The sequence below is a fragment of the Rana temporaria genome, chromosome 5 (assembly GCF_905171775.1).
Source record: "Rana temporaria chromosome 5, aRanTem1.1, whole genome shotgun sequence".
Taxonomy (NCBI): Eukaryota; Metazoa; Chordata; class Amphibia; order Anura; family Ranidae; genus Rana; species Rana temporaria.
The window spans coordinates 341153929-341175207 of NC_053493.1; positions in this window are offsets into that span (position 1 = coordinate 341153929).

Consider the following 21279-nt stretch of genomic DNA (forward strand, 5'->3'; position numbering starts at 1 on the left):
GACTTAACCCTCTTGGGCATGGAGTTCACCAGAGCTTTATAGGTTGCCACTGGTGGATGTTAGAGACCTTGCACACCTCCACCTTCCACTTGAGGTTGCCCCACAGATGCTCAATAGGGTTTAGGTCTGGTGTCATGCTTGGCCAGTCCATCACCTTTGCCCTCAGCTTCTTTAGCAAGGCAGTAGTCGTCTTGGAGGTGTGTTTGGGGTCGTTATCTTGGAATAATTCCTTGAAGCCCAGTCTATGAAGGGAGAGGATCATGCTCTGCTTCAGTATGTCACAGTATATGTTGGAATTCATGGTTCCCTCAATGAACTGTAGCTCCCCAATGCTGGAAGCACTCATGCAGCCCCAGACCATGACACTCCCATCATCATGTTTGACTGTAGGTAAGACACACTAGTCTTTGTACTCCTCACCTGGTTGCCGCCACACAAGCTTGACACCATCTGAACCAAATAGGTTTATCTCGATTTCATCAGACCACAGGACATGGTTCTAGTAATCCATGTCCTTAGTTTACTTGTCTTTAGCAAACTGTTTCCAGACTTATGATGTATATGATGCTGAGCATGTGCACTAAACTTCTTTGGTCGACCATGGCGAGGCCTGTTCTGAGTGGAACCGTCCTGTTAAACTGCTGTATGGTCTTGGTCACCGTGCTGCAGCTCAGTTTCAGGGTCCTGGCAATCTTCTTATAGCCTAGGCCATCTTTATGTAGAGCAACAATTCTTGTTTTCAGATCCTCACAGAGTTCTTTACTAAAACTGGAGAGTGCAAAATCTGGTGCAGCTGTGCATGGTAGCAAATCAGCTTCTAACTTCAGCTTGTTCAGTAAGGCCAGGTTCACACCGTAGCCACATATGGCTCACAGCAGGGGTCCGGTGTGTGCTGGTTCACCGTTTTACCGAAACGCACCAAAAAAGGCATGCGATTTTCCGGCACACCGCACTGGACCCACTGCGGAGATATGTGAACTGGCTCCATAGAGAGACAGTCACATTCTCCTGCTATGCGAATTGAATCCCGCAAACCCGCATTCAATTTGCATAGGTGTGATCCCAGCCTTATGTTTTGACAAAAAACTTGGAAGCTGATTGGTTCTTATGCACAGCTGCACCAGATTTTGCACTCTCATTGTTTAGTAAATCAACCCCATGATTCCATATTCCTAATTCATGCTATCATTGTTTGGTAAGATAATTTTTGATCATGCTCCATGAGAATACTACCCTTGCTTTGAATTCTGAACCTTGTAAATAAACTTTTATAAATATAAAAATTGTTACAATTTTTTTATTATTTGTGCAGAGAAAAAGCTTTCCAAAAAATAAATGTTATTAGAATGAAACACAAATTATCATGATCATCAAGTAGGATCTTCTTTTTTTCTTAAACATGTTAAATGATACCTCTGATTTCACTTTCACTGTTTGGTAAAATAGTTTTGGTGGGCTTCTTATATTGCAAAATAGCAATAGCCGTAAAAGTACACCTGTGCCTGAAAATATCATGCCTTGCTATAACATACTAAATTTAAATCTCATCTGTTCTGGCAATCTGAAACTTTCACATGTTGATTCATGAATGTTATTAAAACATTTACTAGTTTATAATCTAAGCCACGCATCCCCTGAGAAGCTAGAATATTCCTAGTTTTGGCTGCAGAGGCTTAGTATGCTCCATGTTTCATCCAAGACGATGGACAAAACTTGCATAATGTGCATGTTTTGTGGGTGATGAATGCCAGCATTCATCACCTCAATACACACACCAATGTGACCCTTGTATGACCTTGCCTTTTATTTGAAGAACTTCATATTACTAATGTTACCTATTGATCATGACAGTTGACAGTGTTCTGTAATTTATTTGCAAAGAAAAAATATTGGATTCATGGGTACTACCTGGGTTAAGCTGGTTATAGACAGTTCGAATCAGCAGGAACCAGCCAAGATTTGAACCATGTATGGGCAGGCTGAATGTACCCAAGTTGATCGATTGATCAACTTGGGTACAACCAGCCTGCCAGATTTGACATGCGATTATCGCTGATGGCTGTTATAGCAACTAGCAATAATCACTGTGTTCTCCCACCGGGGACGGCTTACCCTGCCCGCTGGGAGAACACAATGGCTCGTCTGGAGGGATTCCCCCATCAACACTGTCTGTGTTGATGGGGAATCAAGTGGTTGCAGGCAAGACATGTACTCCAACTATGGCTGGCCTAAGTGACTATTTAATTGTACAAAAAGTAAATATAATTTGGAAATCACAAGGTTATGTTTTATTGGTCATACACATTCCTTCTTTAAAGCGGAGGTTCACCCAAATAACATTTATATAAGACCAAATTCTTTATACTACCAGCATGTACAGTCGGCACTTTTTTTTTTTTACCTTATAATCTATATTTGCAATCCGGCTTCCGGGTACTTCTCCCACGGGAATAGGCGTTTCCAAGCTGAGACGCAATGTAATCAGGGCTTTCACCCAGAGGAGCCGAACAGGTAAAGCTGCGAGTCGGCTCTATACGGCCCTGCGCAGTCTGCTCTACACGACTCCTAGTCGGTGCGCAGGTGCATTGTAGAGCCCACTTGCCCCTTTACATGTTCGGCTCCTTTCGGAAACTCTGTGACGCGCCTACGCAATAGGGGGCAGGGCCTTATCCACCGGGGGAACATTTTCTGATAGACATCAATCATCTAGGCGAACGCGGCTCAGCTTGGAAACGCCTACTCCCACGGGAGAAGTACCCGGAAGCCGGATTGCAAATATAGATTATAAGGTATGTACAACCTAAAAAAAAAAGTGCTGACTGTACATGCTGGTAGTATAAAGAATTTGGTCTTATATAAATGTTATTTGGGTTAACCTCCGGTTTAATACAGGCTTCATTCATACCCTATGAACAAATATTTAATTTCCCCTTCTATGTTACTATGTTAATGTCTGTTAAAAGCTAAATTGCATTATTAAAGTGATACTAAAGCCTTGTTTTTTTTCTTTAAAAATAACAAACATGTTATACTTACCTGCTCTGTGTAGTGGTTTTGCACAGGGTAGCCCTGATTCTCCTCTTCTCTGGTCCCTCTCTGGCGTTCCCTCCTGGTGTGTGCAGCTTTCTATCGGGGGCACACGAGACCAGCCACTGCTCTATGTGTTTATTCAGAGTTTGGCCCCACCCCCTCTCTCTCCTCATTGGCTAATTCATTGATAGCAGCGGTAGCCAATGGCACCGATGCTGTGTCTCAGCCTATCAGGAAGGAGAGGCACGTGACGGCCGAGACGCTCGTACACTTTGCTGGATCGAGATTGGGCTTAGATAAGTATTAGGGTGGATGAGGGAGGCTGCTGCACACAGAAGGTTATTTTTTTATCTTAATGCATAGAATGCTATTTTTAGCTCTGATCGCTGTATAACTGTCAATGGTCCCAAAAAAGTGTCAAAAGTGTCCGATCTGTCTGCCGCAATGTTGCAGTCCAGCTAAAAATCGCTGGTCGCCATTACTAGTAAAAATAAATAAATAATACAAATGCCATAAATCTATCCCCTATTTTGTAGATGCTATAACTTTTGCGCAAACCAATCAATATACGCTTATTGTGATTTTTTTACCAAAAATATGTACAAGAATATATATCAGCCTAAACTGATGAAGAAATTAGTTTGTTTTCTTGGGATATTTATTATAGCAAAAACTAAACAATATTGTTTTTTTTTTTTTTAAATTGTCGCTCTTTTTTTGTCTATAAAGCAAAATAAATAAATAAATAAAACGCAGAGGTGATCAATTACCAGCAAAAGAAAGCTCTATTTGTGGGGGAAAAAAGGACTTCAATTTTGTTTGGTACAGCGTCGCCGACCGCGCAATTGTCAGTTACAGTGACGAAGTGACGTATCGGCCTGGGCATTAAGGGGGCATATCCTTCCGGTTCTTAACTGGTTAAAGGTGCTATTTTCCTTTAATGGTACTCATAGCTGCAAAGGAAGTTTAGTGGAACTAGAAACACGTTGACATTTGCACTGTGTATTTTTAAAAAGCTGCCTTAGTATTTTACACGTCTCTTTCTATTTATATTTCATTCTACATCTGATTTTATTGAAGCAAACCAGATTCCCTTCATTTTTTTTAACAATTAGCAGTTAGTCAATGCTTGCTACTAGTTCTTTATCAGCACAGTCTAGCTGAACTTTTAAAAGTCAGTCTGGAGTTGCAGTTTTGTAGAATAATTGATGAATAGATTATAGAGTGTTTGGCTGCAAATCCATTGTCCTCTGCTCTGTGTCATGTAAAACCTTCAGGAATGCAAGATCCAAGTATTTGTGTTACTATGAAATATTTCTCTTCTAAAGAATCTGGCAGCAAAGGAACACTAACATTGAACCGAGGACCATTTCCTGGAATTAGATATCTTACTTTCAGAAAAGCAGTGTGTTTAAATATTTTTGCACAAAAGAATATGAGAATTCTTAGGACTGTCCATCATCATATTAAAGCTAAAGATGTTTTCTCTAGAGAGCAGAGGCAAAAATCTGTAATCAGTGGACCCTAAGTTGTTAATAGATTTGTTCTAAATCCATATTACCCAGCATATCCTGAACAAATCAGGTTGTGTTTTATTAAACTGATCAACAGCTTGTACAATTTATTCTTTGTTTTTAAACCTCGAAAAATAAAAATAAAAAAACCTGTAAGACAAAGGCATAATGCGCTAGTATGCATTGCATACTAGCGCATTATGAAATACGTACCTTAGAACGATGCCCTAGATCGCCGTCGGCCCTCCGAGTACTAGACATGTGCACAGAAAACAAAAACCGAAAGTTCTGACATAAACAAATGCTTTATTTTCGTTTTCGTTGCGGTCAAATGTGCCAAACCTTAACTCTATTAGTCCAATATTATTCTACATAAAGATAAAAGATTTGACATAGAGAGAAAAGATTCGACATTGAGAGACATGAAGATTCGACATAGAGAAACATGAAGAGTCAATTTTTTATTTATTTTTTAAGATTCTGTCGAATTTTTTATTTTTTTTTTCTTCTTAGAACATTCGACAGACACCATAAGCCTTCAATGACAGATTCGACCTTAAAGCGGAGGTTCACCCTAAAAAACATCTATGTACCATTACATGCAGCATACTTACCGTGTAACCGTTCAGTTTCTTTTCTTCCTCCCGCGGGGAATAGGCGTTCCTATGAAGAGGCGTAGTTGATTGACGTGCGGCTATGGCGCGTCACACGTTCTGAAAAAAGCCGGACTAGGACTCTGCTCTTCACGGCGCTATACTGCGCACAGACTAGGAGCTGACTGCGCAGGCGCCGTATATAGCCGAGTCCTATTTCGGCTATTTTCGGAACTCATGATGCGCCATAGCCGCACGTCAATCATCTACGCCTCTTCAAAGGAACGCCTATTCCCCGCGGGAGTCTGCACAGAAAATGAACGATTAAACGGTAAGTACAGCGAAAAAAAAAAAAACAGCATACTGTAGCTGACGCAAGTATGCTGGATTGGATGGTATATCATTGTTTTAGGGTGAACCTCCGCTTTAATTTGGATTTTCGGACGAATGCATTTTTTTAACGAAAAACAAAATAAATAAAACCGAATTTCGGGAGTTTCGGACGAAAAATAAATTACGAAACAAAATGTTTCAGTGTGCACATGTCTACCGAGTACAGAGCGAGCATCTTCCACCTGAGATACTCCTGCCATTCACAACACGCAGGAGCCGCCAGTCATGGCACAGCTACTGAAGAAACGACACCAGCACATGCGCATATATAGGTAGATTCAGGTAGAGTAGATTCAGTAGATAAACCGGCCTAACTCAGAATCTACGCCGCCGTATGTTTAAGCGTATGCTCAAACAGAGATACGCTTAAACATATCTAAGATACGACGGCTTGCGCCGTCATATCTTAGATTGCAATTTTTTGGATGGCCACTAGGTGGCGCTTCCATTGCGGCCGGCGTCGATTATGTAAATGAGCTTGTACGCCGATTCACGAACGTACGCCCGGCTGCCGCAGTCGAATTACGTTGTTTCCGTAAGGCCTTAGGCGGCCTAAAGTTATTCCACCTATGAGGTGGAATAACAATGTTAAAGTGTGGCCGCCGTTCCTGCCGCGAGGTTCGAATTTTTTACGTTGTTTGCGTAAGTCTTCCGCGAATCGGGAGTTACGTAGTTTACGTCCACGTCAAAATCAATAGGCCCGTACGGCGTACTTAGCCGCAATGCGCACTGGGAAATGTAGGCGCCCGGCGCATGCACAGTAACAAAAAACGTCAAAAAATGTGAGGTCAAGCCTCATTACCATACAACACGCCCCCTCCAACCAATTTAAATTAGGCGCCCTTACGCCCGCCGCGATTACACTACGCCGCCCTAAGTAAGGAGGTAAGTGCTTTGAGAATCATGTACTTGCCTCTCTTACTTAAGGCGGCGTAGTGTAAACACGCTAGGCTACGCCGTCTTAACATTGCGCGGCCGTACCTGAATCTACCTAATAGTGAATATTTCCTAAACGGTGCAAGTTTAGGAGATTCAGGGTACCTACAGGCCATATTATAAGGTTAGTAAAGGGTTTACAACCATTTTAACTTTGCCATGCACAACCAATGGCTGTTGAATGTGCTTCCATAATATGGATGTGAAAAGAGTTTTGATCAGTGCAGAGTAATTTACTCAGCAGATACCTAAAACGCAACAAAATTCAGTGATTCTGATTCTTACCTGCTTCTGTTCTGAATATACTGAGACAAGCCAATCTATTAGGTTCTTTAACTTTTTTTCGCTGCCAGAGGCGTTTTTTTGCACACATTTTTTTTGCCCTAAAGATGGCGGAAAGCCCAAAAATATTATCTATTTTCTGAAAGCAGACACCCTAGAGAATACAATATGGGTAGTTCAAATGTTTATGTCACACAATATACTGCAAAGGTCTAGGAAACACAACATTTCAGTAAAAAACACACTAAAGTGAATTTAAGAGCAAACAAACATAATAAATTACCCAAATTTTACCCAGCATGCCAAACCTTAGATTTGTGTGCGCCCGTGATATGGCGACAAACTTCAGTACCCTATATTTTTTATAGGCAATACTTCAAAAGCCCCCTGTAGGTATCAGTTTAATGTTATAGAGGAGGTCTGGTGCTATAATTATTGCTCTCACTCTGGCAAGCATGGTGATATGTAACATGTGTATCGCAATCAACGTTTTCACGTGTAGGTTCCCCTGATGCATGCATTTACGTTTGTACGTGTGAATGTGGAGGTGGGGAGTCTCAAAATGTTGTACGTTGTTTTCTGGGTCACAGCAAGAAGGGGAGGGGCGCTGGTACTGAAGGCATGTGTGAACAATGTTTTCACCTGACAGGCAGGAGTCAGTAATTGTTTGTGTTCTCTGTCTCTCTCTTCTGCCCAGGTCCCCAATGCAGCTAGGGATTTTGCAGAGCAATGTTGGAAGCTCTGCACATGCTCAGTTTTGAGTGATTTTTTATGCTGAGCATTTCCCCCCTATCACATCAGAGCAGTGTATACACAGTGGCAAAATAGCAGCCAACTCCGTCCCTTCTCCTCCATGCCCACTATGGCCACTGATTTAAAACAGTTTATTGATGTTAATTATTTATTTTTACTCTGTATTCCAAAGTCTTTTTTTTTCCAACCTAGAATAATTAAAGTTCCATCAACCAGTGTGTGTTTAGTATCAATTTAATAAACATTGCAATCCCCAGAAGCCCCACATTAAACCAAAAAGAGAGGTGGCGATTTCTGGAATTTTACCTCATGTTTACACAATTACACAAGTACTAAATCGGATTTCTGAAGTTGTTGGGTGCTTATTGTATTAACCACCTCTGGGAAAATATTATCATGGCTCCAGGTGAAATTTTTATTTTTGGTACTGTTAGAAAATCATAGCTGGCTCTAATAATTTCAAAATGTCTTGTGTAGCTATTATACACATATCTTTTTTATCGTTGTTTAGGTGACTGTTTAGCTAAAAAGCTCAAAACAGTTTTAGCTAGAATGTATATTTAGAAAAATTGTTCAAAGGAAAATGAAAAATCTTTGAATGTGGAATTGTATCTCCAATTATCATGTGCAACGTTTTCAAAGTTTGCTACAAGAGCTTGCACAAAATAAACTCCGTAAGTAAAAATGTTAAGATATTATCTTGAAAACACACTGCTCTTTCCTCCATTGGGAACACAAGGCTTTTTCTGTATTTCCTAATCAAAACTGATCTACCCTTATGCAAAACGGGGTGGCTGGATTTGCAGTCAAAGGAAAACATTTTCTTAAATGTCTTTATTAACAGTTGATTATACTTCTTGTCAAAGTGAGGTTCCTTCTGTCATTCCTGCTGTCTTAAAATAAATTGAACGTTTAGGACAGGAAAATAAAACTTGATCTCTTTTACTAAAATGTGGATTTTAAATATTCATTTGACACTTAAAGTAAGTCCACAAGTTATAAAATAGCATATGCAGCTTTTTCTAACACCAAAAATATTTTGTTATAAAACCAAAATATATGTAAACAAATATTTCTCTAGTCCAAATAATTTACCCTGAATAAGTGCCCCTCAATGCATGGGATGCATAATATTGGTGGTACATGTCTTCCCTGTAGAAGATGGTACATGGCAGTGTTTATGTAAGTATAGCCTTACTGGTCGTGAAGAAATTTAGAGGATGGAGCAGGAAGATGGGACTTCAGCTAAGAATCAAGAAAACTAAGGTTATAATTACAAGAAAGACAGCTACCTTCAGAGTCATTGGTAGATACAGACGTTGTAGGCAGCTTTTCCCTCCTTGGATCAATTATTAACAACAATGGATTCAGAAATCAATACATATGACACAGATAGGCACTTGCGAGAGCAAGGATAAAACACCTCGAATATATTTTCAGATGTAGAAAAAAGGATTGAATGAGTTTGAACAACAAATCTTAATTTCTAAAATACGCAATTTAAAAACCATAGACATACATAGCACCCTACTGACAAACAGAATCTACCATACCCAATAGACATGGAGATATAGATAAAGATAGAGTCCATGTGGACACATATACTGTACAAATTGTATAGATAGATAAGGTGCATAAGGAGCTCTTGTACTCTTGTCAACACGTTTCACAAAAATGCTTCCTCAGGACATTACTGGGTAGATGCTAATACAGAATTAAAAGCAATTAGAGAAATACCATAAGTATTAATACATAGTATTGTAATGTATATAGCATAATAGACAATATGTTACGGTCTTGAACCAATAAATTAAAAAAGATTAAAAACACAACTTGACTGACAGAACCACATATATACATAGAAATATTGCACATATGCATCAGAAAATGGCGACACTTCCATAGGCGTGCGCACAATGTGTGTCGGGTGTGCCCAGGCACACCCTAATCATTCTGTGCAGCACAGATTCTCCCTACCGTCCTGGCTCCCCACTCCTTCCCTCTGCAGCACCTCCGGCTGCTCTCTCCTGCCGGCTGTTGCTGCGGAGATGTTTTAGGATGAGTGAGGGAAGGGGCTGGTAAATATGTATTTATCAGCTCCTTCCCTTTCTGAATGAACATGGTGAGTGATCAGTAGTGTGTGTTTGAGCTTTGGGGTGCACACCCTAATGCAATAGGCTGCGCACACCTATGGACACTTCATAAGGTAAATTCAGAAACCAAGATGATTTCTATCCACCAATGTGGAGGCAAAAGGTATTTCAAAGTTCCTAACACTTGAAATCAAGCGACAGAAAATTCCACCTTAGGATCTAGTCAAGGTTGTTGGTCATTTTTAGAGATAAAGCATAAGGGTAAATTGTAAGTGCCCAAAAATAAGGGAAAAACAGGTAGTGGTGGTGGTGGGGGGGGGGGGGGGGTTGGTATATATATATATATGCTTGGCCCCCGATCAAATATAAATGGCTCTCTACAGAATAATAAATGTATCCACTCAAAAATGTGTCTCCAGTCCTCAGTCAGCTAGGTACTGTATGCTGAACGGGAACCTGGGAATGCATTATGTTGCCTTAGGGAAATACTAGCAATAATACATACTAGTGAAGCAAACAAGTACATATAACGATCTGAATATGTCAATTTACAAATTGAATTGTTACACACCTTGTGGAGGCGAGTCACATAGACTGTCCTTCTCTTGGGGGAAGGAGGGGCTCACCAAATATATAGCCACTCCCGCAATTTTCCCATAGGGGGTATAAGGGTTTATAAAACAAAAACAGATACAGAGATTTAAAAAAAAGGGACTTTTCCCCCAAAATTTGGGTTATCTGTGAGTGTAAGCCACTCCACAGAATGCCAAGTCCAATAGTAGCTCCGCAAAGTATGCTCCCCTTGTCTTGTTGTTCTTACCTATAAACAACCAATAGTGTGATGACGGTGTCCCTGCTGATTCTGGGATTGTCAGTTTGGGTAGATTCCTTTTATGTGGTAAATTTCCACCCAGGTGTGGGGGGAGTGGTGCGGCGCCTAGTGCCAGGCAACTTTTGCCAGCCACAGATGAGGCATGAAGCCGCTCTGTGCCAACCAGCGGCGGATGCCATAATGCGTATTGTTGCCAGAATGCTTGAAATTTACGTGGCGATCTATGGGTGTATATAGTAGGTTACTTCCAATATAATCATTTATTCTATGCCAAAAACATTGTTTCATTTTGCCACCCCAATTGTCATTTGTGAGCAGATAGCAGAGTCCCCCTCATCCTGTCTGACCCTTTAAAACCAAGGCCTGATGTCTCGATTGTTTGAGTTTCCTTTTCTAAGCTTTTTTAAGTGCAGTTCTAGAGTAACCCCTGTTTAGTAGTCTTGCTTGTAGGTTATCAGCCTCATGTTATAAAAGTTCAACGGTGCTTATACAGAACTGGCTAGTCAGCTTGTTGATAAGTATCTATGTCCACATGTAGTTTCCCTTCCCTCCTATGTTTAAAATACCCCAGACCTATTACAGCACCTTGAGAACATTCATGTACCTGAGAACACTGTTTTAGAGGCTATTGACATTGAGGCTCTGTATAGCAGTATTCCTCACTCTGCAGGTCTCTCTGGAGTTTTGAAAGAGAGAGATCAGGATTCGTGGTCATTCAGCAAGTTCATAATGCCGATTCTTGAACACATTGTACAATGTACCGTGTTCATTTTTGATGGTTCCCAGTCCCTCCAGGTGCAGGGGGTAGCAATGGGGACTTTATGTGCCCCATTGTATGACAACCTGTACCGGGGGGGGGGGGCAGACCCTATTTTCAGATAACTATGCTCAATATTGGGAACATATCCTTATATGGAATCGTTATATAGATGACATACTGATGGTATGGACAGGTACCATCGATGAGCTAGCAGAATTTTGTTATTGATTTGGGGAATAATATTTACAAACTAAAGTTCACAATGCAATATTATAAGATCAATATTTTATTTCTTGATACCAAGGCGATAATTCAAAATGATAGTAAAATCAGTACAACTCTGTACCGCAAGGAGACAGCAGGGAACACCCTATTAGATGCTACCAGCTTTCACCCTGCAACGCTTGACTCAAAGCCACTATGTAGAGCAGAACGATGAAGATAGGGGGGACTTGGAAATTTAATTTGTGTAATTATTGCTCATGGATCTTTGAAAACCATACAATGTATCTTCCGAATGGAAAACTATGTTCCACCCCACATCAGGTCAATTGTCAGACAATTGGGGTGGTATACATTATGTTTTGTGAATGTGGAAGTTTTTACGTGGGCAAAACGAAACAATGTTTTTGCCATAGAATAAAGGACCACGTTTATTATATTGGAAGTAACCTACTATATACACTCATAGGTCGCCAACAACATTCTGGCAACAATACGGACATTAAATTTGCGGCTCTGGAGCACATTGTTGAGAACCCGAGGGGTGGTGGTTTTTATAAAAAATCATACAAAGGGAAATGCAGTAGATTCATAATTTGAAGGCCACTACACCCCCGGGCCTCAATGATGCTGTGAGCTACAAACCTTTTCTGTAACAAAAATGTGTTTTTATTTTTTGTCTATATGTTTTATGCATTATCCATATGTGCATGATTTTTGTTGGTACATAATGCTTTCCTGTTAAAGTGATAGCACTGCTAAATAGCTCCTTTAAATCTCTGACAGCATATTTGTGCAAACTTGGACTAACATCCACACGTGAACTCACGTGTTGGCTGTTTAAGAAAATCTCTTCTTGGCAAATCATCATGTCTGTATAAGAAAAAAAACTGCTTAATTTAAAATAAGTGTATCAAGCTGAAACTCACATGTTATACAACACAAAATGGAAATTATAAAGGAAAAAAGTTGTGCTAAAAAATTGACCTGTGAAGCACTAGCCCACTAGTTCTGAAGTGGGTGCACTCACCAAACAACAAACAACTAATTATTAAAAATAGGTGACAAAAGTAAATCAAAACCTTTAAGAGAAAGAGCGTTTGAATCCAACTATGTCTCATATAACTAGACTAACAGCTTGTAAATTTGGCACACACAATAAAGTTGTTAGAACTCCCAAGGGTGAAACTTGGAAGAACAAACACAGAAGAGTATTTAGTTGATAAAGAGCAAAAGGGTGATGATAGTCCGTAAAAAGTATGCTGATGGATCATCCACAGTGACACATAATCCAAAAGACACCCGGGAGGAAGTGAGGATAGAAAAGCGCCTCCACCTGAGCACACACTACCACTTACCACAATGATAGGATCACTTGTTACAGGGGATCAACGAACGCCTGTGGCTAGTAACCCAGCCTAGAGTCTCTGTGGCATACACCAGATGTCCCGACTTCAATAATGGTAACACTCGTAGGAAGTCAACAGGATCAAAAATATCCCCATAAAAAAACAAAGGCTGTCATCCCCTCAGTCAGATGTTCACATCGCTCTTTCTTTTTAAGTTTTGATTTACTTTTGTCACCTATTTTTAATAATTATTTGTTTGGTGAGTGCACCCACATCAGCACTAGTGGGCTAGTGCTTCACAGGTCAATTTTTTTAGCACATTTTTTTTCCTTTATAAATCATCATGTCTGCCCATTTATTAGCAGGCTCAGTAAGTCTGTGGATTGTTATAGGCATTTGGGTTGTACGGATTCATGGAGGTACTCTATGCTCCAGTTTGTCCATTCCCTTCCTGTTCTTCCATACCCATTTCCGGTATGACAGGACATCCCCTATGACACGCATGCTATGTCATGTGGCGCCACACGTCATTACATCATGGGTTGTGACGCGTCATGGCATCCTGTCGCTGGTTGGCACAGAGCGGCTCCATGCCTCATCTGTGGCTACCACATAAAAGGCGCCTACCCAAACTGACAATCCCAGAATCAGCGTGGACACCAGTGATCACACTATTGGTTGTTTATAGGTAAGAACAACAAGACAAGGAGAGCATACTTTGCGCGGCTACTATTGGACTTGGCATTCTGTGGAGTGGCTTACACCATTTGTTTTGGGGAACAAATCCCCTTTTTTTAAATCTCTGTATCTGTTTTTGTTTTTATAGACCCTTATACCCCTTATGGGCTATAGCAGTGGCTATACGTTTGGTGAGACCCCCTTCCCCCAAGAGAAGAACAGTCTATGTGATACGTCTCCACAAGGTGTGTAACAATTCAATTTGTAAATTGACTCATTCAGATTGTTATACTGTATTTACTTGTTTACTTCACTAGTATATATTATTGCGTGTATTCCCCTAATACAACATAATGCATTCCCATGTTCTGGTTCAGCATACTTAGCTGAGGACTGGAGACACATTTTTGAGTGGATATATTTAATTATCCTGTGGCATCATTTAACTTTGATTGGGGGCCAAGCATAATATTTTGTTGATGGTAAGCTTGTACACATTTGAGGGTGATATGGGAGGGATTTGTTTCCCCTCTCTCCCCACTTTATTTTCTTTTTTTTGGGCGCCTACAATTTACCTCTATGCTTTATCTCTAGAAATGACCAACAACCTTGACTAGATCCTAATGTCACATTTTCTGTCACTTGATTTCAAGTGTCAGGATCTTTGAAATACCTTTTGCCTCTACATTGGTGGATAGAAATCATCTTGGTTTCTGAATTTACCTTATGAGATGTTGCCGTTACCCGATTCTGAGAATAACCAGGCAAGCATATGTGCAATATTTGTATGTATATATGTGGTTCTGTCAGTCATGTTGTGTTTTTTTTTATTTACTGGTTCAAGATCTTATCATATTGTCTACTATGTTATATTCACTACAATACTATGCATACTTATGATATTTCTTTCATTGTTTTTAATTCTGTATAAGCATCTACCCAGTAATGTCCCAAGGAAGCATTTTTGCGACAAAGTGTTAACAAGAGTACATGGAGGAGTTTATGGACCCTATCTATCTATCTATCTATCTATCTATCTATCTATCTATCTATCTATCTATCTATCTATCTATCTATCTATCTATCTATCTATCTATCTATCTATCTATACAATTTGTACAGTATGTGTCCACATTGACTCTATCTTTATCCATATCTCCATGTCTATTGGAGAGTATTGTTGATTCTGTTTGTCAGTAGGGTGCTATGTATGTCTATGTTTTTTAAATCACGTATTCTGTAATAAAGACTTATACTTTTAAATATCCGCTGTCTCATGTTGTGCCCACAAAATCTATTTGTTTTTTTGATTGAGTTGTTCAGACTCATTCAATTTGTTTCTAAATACTAGGATGTTAACATAGTGGGGATCCCCCCTTTTCTATTTTCAAGATGTAGTAATGTGTCTACAAGTACAAAGGTCAGAATTTTCTAGGCTATGACATTTTCTTTCACTCATGTATGCGAAAGTTGGACATTGAAGAATCAGTAAAGGGAACATATTGCTGCTTATGAAATCTGGTACTGACAAATAATTTTAAGACTATTGTGAACAGCAAGGAAAACAAGCAAGCAGATCCTTTAACAAATCATGCGTAACCTTTTTACAATAAGCCCTGATCACTGACTAAAACTGTGTTTTAGGCTTGTGATCCGAACATGTTCACTTTGCAAATTGAGTTTTCACTTAGTTTAGTGAATGGTGAATGAGTTGACTAGGGTTATGCTCAAGGTTCAGTCCGAACACAAGTTTGCACTGAACTTTGGCTGTTCTGTGTTTATTTGAGCCCGTTTGGTGGGAGTCAAACATCATATATAGTAACAGTATTGTTACCTCCACTCATGGGTGTAGGAACCCTTACAAATCTGGGGGGGACAGCATTTTTACTCGCCAGGTATATTCTTATTCAGTAAACTGGGAGTTGTTTGCGGATTTGACTTTCATAAATAACCCCCAATGTGTTTTGTAGAGCATAGAGGGTTCTAAACGGCCATCAGGAGTAGAGCGCTGTCACTTGTAAATACAGCAGCGCATCTGTATTTACAAGTGACAGTAGAGAGGATTTTTCACCCCCCTGTTACCTCCGCGCTTAGGGTGACCACATTTCCAAACTGCCATTCAGGGACACCACTCCCCTCCCCCCCCCTTCTTGAGGGACCTGTTTCGTTGAACAAACTTTTTCCAATGACCGAGGGGTGGAGGCAACTGGCGGTTGGGTGGTGGCGTGCGAGGTGGAATGTAGTCTCGGGAGTTGATGGGGAATTTGGCAGCTGGTGATTTGTTGGGTTAATGGCTGGTGTTAGCACTTTATTCATCCTGACACCATGCTTGATATGGTGTCAGGATGATCAAATCACATTATTTCTGTTACTACATTGTAATATATAATGAAATAGTTGAACTCACCATAATGCAGAATCAGTGGGAACCCTGAGCTTGTCACCAGATGCAGAGTGTCCAATTTGTCCACTGCAACATCGCAGTCCCGCTATACGTCGCTATTTGCCACCATTATGAGTAGAAGAAAAATAAATAAAAATTCCATAAATGTTCCATGTAGACGCTATAACCATATAGGCGCAAACCAATCAATATACGCTTATTGGGATTTTTTTTACCAAGAATATGTAGCAGAATACATATTGACGATTTTTTTATTGGATGTTTTATAGCAGGAAAAAAAAAATATACTGTATATATATATACACACACACACATTTTTAAAATTGTTGGTCTTTTTTTGTTTATAGCGCAAAAAATTAAAACCGCAGAGATGATCAAATACCACCAAAAGAAATCTCTATTTGTGGGGGGGAGACGCCAATTTTGTTTGGTTACAGTGTTGCATGACTGTGCAATTGTCAGTTAAAATAACGCAGTGACGTTTTGCAAAAAATGGCCTAGTCATTAAGGAGGGGTAAATCTTTCGGAGAGCAAGTGGATAATAAGGACTGTTTCTTTAATGGACTGTCTATAACATGGAACCCCTCCATACATTAGGGACTGTGCTTATCGATCAGGGATGAGAACTATGACAATACAAGAACAGAGGGGTAGGTTTCTAAAACAAGGACTGTCCCTATTAATCAGGGATAATGCCATACACAGTAGTGGGTGAAGAAGGGGGACTGGTCTCCAGGTCAGGGACTGCCTCTCTGTGTACAGTGACATGCTGTGATTGGGTGAGCAGTCTCTTTGCACACAGGCAGTTTTGTGTCTCAGTGTAGCACACATGGGCAGTAGACATGTACAAACACACTGACAGCTGTACATTCCCCCCTCCCTCCTGAGCACTCGTTCATGGTCCCCTCACAGTGATTTATGATTCTTCTAGCACGGCCACCGCGGAGCATTCCAAGCTGGCAGGTTAGGGAGGGGGAAGATAAAGAAAGTAACTGACAAGGAGGCACAAGCTCATCCATCAAACAGACAGGTCTAAAGAACTCCTAAAACTCCTTGGTGTGGGCAGAGGCTGGCTGGCAGGTCCCCCCCCCCCCCCACTATAATAACACTCACTGTGCAGTGTGATCAGGAACATCGCTGGTGTCTGCTGCTCGTGCTGTGAAGAGTCAGACTCAGGTGCCCAGTGGAGACTGAAGTGAAGCAGCATAGACTCCTGTGTGGGATGCCGTGAGTGGGGCCCCCACTGACAGCCCAGATGCACTTGCCAGACGATAGATGAGGACATGCAGCATGGTGGAGAGCACTTGGCGCGGAGGAGGAGGAAGTTAACTCCTCCTCCGCTTTGAGTGCTGAGCACAGGGAGTCGCATCCATGACGTCACTGGTTGCTACACGCCGGGCGGCTGTAGCAACCAATATCCAGTAGAATATCAGGTAGAGGCGGAGGTGGGGTGAGTTTCACTGTATTGTCCCAGGATTAATGTGGAAGTCGGAATCCGGCCCTGAACCTGGGGGGGATTTTACCATACCTGTCCCCCCGCATTATTTCCTGGGGGGGATGTGTCCCCCCCATCCCCCCCGGTTCCTACGCCCATGCCTCCACTTTATATAAACGCTTTTTATATGACAGCAGTTGGAAAGGAGGCAGCAGGTGTCGGTTGGCAGGATATTTTTCTTTTGGCAGACATCATCCATCGTAATTGACATGGATCTGTATTTCTGGGGAACATGATTGTGAATAGATGTATACTAATGTGTAAAAGTTTTAGGCAGGTTAAAAAAATTCTATAACATAGGAATGCTTTCAGAATTATAAATGTTAATAGTTTTTTTTAATCAATTAACACGATGGAAGGTAAATGAACAGAAGAGATATCCAAATCTAATAAATATTTGGTGTGACCACCTTTTGCCTTCAAAACAGCATAAATTCTTCTAGAGAGTGACTAAGATGTCCCGGGAGATGCACGTCAAGTCAAAACCTGCTGTACGACAGTGAATGTCAGCATCAGTCTGGAGCAATGCATTTCACTTTGCCCACCAGAGCTTACTCTTGGGGAAAAGAGTAAACTCTGGTGGGCTCCATAAGTAAGCCCTGATGGGCTGAGTGAAACACATTGGGTGCGTGGCCTGATGGGGGTCCAGGCTGAAACTGCCATTCACTATCATTCAGCAGGTCTTGACTTGATGTACAGCTCCTGAGTCACTCTCTGCCATTGCATGGAGCATAGATGAGCTCCCTTTCTGACCAGCACTCATAGCAGTGGACACTAGACATGTGCACACTGAAATGTTTTGTTTCTGAATTTTGTTTTCGTTCGAAAAATACATTTATTTAGTTACTCCCGAAATTTGTTTTTTTTATTTTGTTTAGTTAAAAAATGCATTAGTCTGAAAATCCGAAATAATTAAGGTCAAATCTGTCATTGAAGGCTTTTGGTGTCTGTCGAATGTTCTAAGAAGGTTCGACGCAGCAGCTATACTGTACAACGCTGCAATTGTACATTTCTGGTCTAATGTTTCGCCTACAAGCTATAGTAGAATTCTAATGTTGTATGACACTAGTAATAATTACATTTATAAATAATTTTTGCTTGTCAACCAACATTCAAATTCTTCTATAGCCTATGGGCCGAGCATTTGACTGGAAATGTACAATTGCGGCGTCGTACAGTTTAGCTGCTTGTCGAATCTTCTTAGAACTTTCCACGGACACCATAAGCCTTCAATGACAGATTCAACGTTTGTATGTTTTTCGCTGCTTCGTTGAATCTTCGTTGTTCATGTCGAATGGTCTATCCCAACAATGTCTCTATAATGCCGAATCTTTCCTCTCTATGTAGAATAATCTTGGACTAATAGAGTTAAGGTTGTGCAAATTCGACCACAGGTTCGATAGACACAGATTGCTATTGTCAGCATCATGTCGAATCTCCTATCTATATCGAACTGTTGTAGTAACGAAAACTAAAATAAAGCATTTTTTTTATGACGGATCTTTCGGATTTTGGTTTCTCCGCGTTAGTTTTCGTTTGTTAAAACGATAACGAAAATATGCAAAATTCGGATGAAAATGCATTCGGACGAAAACAAATGCACATGTCTAGTGGACAAGGGTCTTCATTCCCATACAGCCTGAGCATCTCACACACATATCCTTGGTTCACAACAATTCTTCTAGGTACACTTGTCTGAAGGAACTCGGCAGGTAGGTTGTTCCAAACATCTTGGAGAACTAACCACAGATCTTCTGTGCATGTAGGCTGCTTCAAATCCTTCTATCGCTTCATGTTTCCCCAGGCAGACTTGATGATGGTGAGATCATTACTTCCAGGACTCCTTTTTCTTCTTTACGGTGAAGATAGTTCTTAAAGACATTGGCTGTATGTTTGGGGTTGTTGACCTCCTGCAGAATTAGTTTGGGGCCAATCACGTGCCCCCCTGATGGAATGGCATGATGGATAATTATCTACCTGTATTTCTCAGCATTGAGGACATCATTGATCCTGACCATATCTCCAACTTCTTTTGCAGAAATGCAGCCCCAGACTTTCAAGGAACCTCCACCATCCTTCACTGTTGCCTTCAGGCATTCATTAATGTACTGCCTCTTGCCACAGCCAAATATTTCACATTTTAATTAATCAATTTAGAGGACTTGCTGCCATTTATCGTCTCCCAGGTTCTTATGTTCCCATGCTTAGTCTCTTAGCCTTATTTTCACATAAGAGGTATTGTTTTTTGGATGCAATTCTTCCATGAAGACCACTTTTGACCAGACTTCTCCAGACAGTAGATGCTCCCACTAGTTTCTGCCAGTTCTGTGCTGATAGCACTGCTGGACATCTGTTGTCTTTCATCTGCTGCATTAAGTTTCCTTGGTCGACCACTGCATCTACGGTCCTCAGTATTGCCCATTTTTTTGTGCTCCTTCAAAAGAGCTTGACAGCACATCTTGAAACCCCAGTCTGCTTTGAAATCTTTGCCTGGGAGTAACCTTGCAGATGCAGTATAACTACCTTGTGTCTTGTTGCTGTGCTCAGTCTTACCATGGTGTATGACCTGTGACATTAAACTGTCTTCAACAACCTCACTTTAGTAGCCAAGTTTGGCTGTTCCTCACCCAGTTTTAGGCCTCCTACACAGCTGATTCTGTTTCAGTAAATGACTGTGTTTTAACCTACATATGAAATTGATGATCATTAGCACCTGCTTGGTAATTTGTTAATCATACACCTGACTCAAATCCTACAAATCCCTGACTTTGTGCAAGTGTAAAAAGCGTGTAAGTGTTATGCCGCATACACACCATCACTTTATGTGATGAAAAAAAATGACACTTTCTGTGAAGTAAAAAATGACGTTTTTGAAACTTCAATTTTCAAAGACGAAGTTGCCTACACACCATCGTTTTTCTCACAATGTTCTTGCAAAGTGAGGTTACGTTCCACCACGTTTTACCATTGAAGTAGCTTCTGGGCATGCGTGGATGAAAAAACGTCTTAGAAAACGACGTTTTTTGCTACACACGGTCAATTTCTGTGAAGTAAAAAGTGCACTTTTGAAAAACGACACATAAAATTGAAGCATGCTTGAATTTTTTTTGGTCGTTTTTTACAAGACATAAAATGACGTTTTCCCCCACACACGGTCAATTAAAGTGACGTTTTTGAAAACGTCATTTTTTTCCATCACATAAAGTGATGGTGTGTACGCGGCATAAGAATTGATGCTGGTTTGAAGCCAAAAGGTAGTCACATCAAATATTGATTTGATTTAAATTTGTCTTCCGTGTGTCTTTATTTACTTTTACTTTTTGTGTGAATGAGTAGGGGTACCCCTATATATTTACACTGGGGGGCAATATCTGGTGTCCCCTTATTTTTAAAAGGGGGTTCAAGGATCTAATAAGCCCTCTGCCCACTGGGCCAAGGTTGTGGGGAAGAGGTCCTTGTCCTCACCAACATGGCTATGTTGATGAGGACAAGGATATGATTCACTAGGGGAGAGCACGCTTGTCCCCTCTGCCTTCCTGTTTTCCAGGCTGCATGACTGGTTAAGGGTCTGAAATAGATTTTAGGGGGGGAACCCCACATTTATTTCTTGTTTTTTTGTGGGGTTCAACCTTCAAATTCATACCAGACCCTCATCAAAAATTAGAGTATGGTATATGTTTTTTTTTTGGGAGGAACCTCATGCTGTTTTTTGTGGGGGTCACCCATTAACATCTATACCAGACCCTCGTCTAAGGTAAATTTCTGGTATAGATTAAGGTAACCCCTGGCCTCTTGCAAACAGAAATAAAGTGTCTGAAGCTGTAATTTTCTGGCAACCTAATCATACAGATAGGCTACTCCAATGGCAAGCTGAGAGCACCCACCAAGTACTGTATATTATTAAAGGAATTTTGCATTTTTGATGTTGACTTTAAAGCATTATTA